This window comes from Octopus bimaculoides, chromosome 1 (assembly GCF_046866305.1).
Source record: "Octopus bimaculoides isolate indiv1 chromosome 1, ASM4686630v1, whole genome shotgun sequence".
NCBI classification, from domain to species: Eukaryota; Metazoa; Mollusca; class Cephalopoda; order Octopoda; family Octopodidae; genus Octopus; species Octopus bimaculoides.
Genome location: NC_142928.1, coordinates 98,038,876 through 98,039,322, shown reverse-complemented (window position 1 = coordinate 98,039,322; position 447 = coordinate 98,038,876). Strand labels below are relative to the sequence as shown.

General features: G+C 43.2%; 1 protein-coding gene across 3 annotated transcripts in view; it reads left to right on the top strand.

Moving 5' to 3' along the window:
- Positions 1 to 415: 415 nt before the first annotated feature.
- Positions 416 to 447, top strand: part of LOC106879539 (uncharacterized) — a 233,096-nt gene continuing 233,064 nt past the window's right edge. For 2 of the 3 annotated variants that reach the window (XM_089354539.1, XM_089354538.1), the window contains exon 1: positions 416 to 447. This exon is cut by the window's right edge and continues 94 nt beyond it. The gene's annotated coding sequence lies outside the window, so the exon portion shown is untranslated. The other variant, XM_089354540.1, reaches the window with a different exon arrangement.

Below are 447 nucleotides of genomic sequence, written 5' to 3'. Positions count from 1 at the left end.
ATATAACACAATACAAACATTGTAACAACCAGTACATACCAGGCAACATCATCAACCACAACAATAGTTCGACAGCGAAATCAAAACACTCTCAATCACTCTCGCACACCGCCATCAACAACAGCAACAAAAACAAGAACAACAACAATAACCCTATTCACCTGCTAATCTTAACACGGAAGCGGGGAGAAAAATCAACATCATCAACAACAACAGCAACAACAGCAGCAACAAAAAATAGTATCTTAACGCAAACACTAATAATGGAGGAAGGCAGGCAAAAGTGGGCTTGGCTTTAGCAAACAGTCGGCCATATTGGCAGCTGCAGACGATGCGCGTGCCGAAAGTCACACAATGAGCGAATGAGAAGCACTGGATAGCCGAGATGGGCGTGGTTAATGCGCCAACAAAACGCTAAGTGGAGAGACAATTCACAAATGCTTTTCA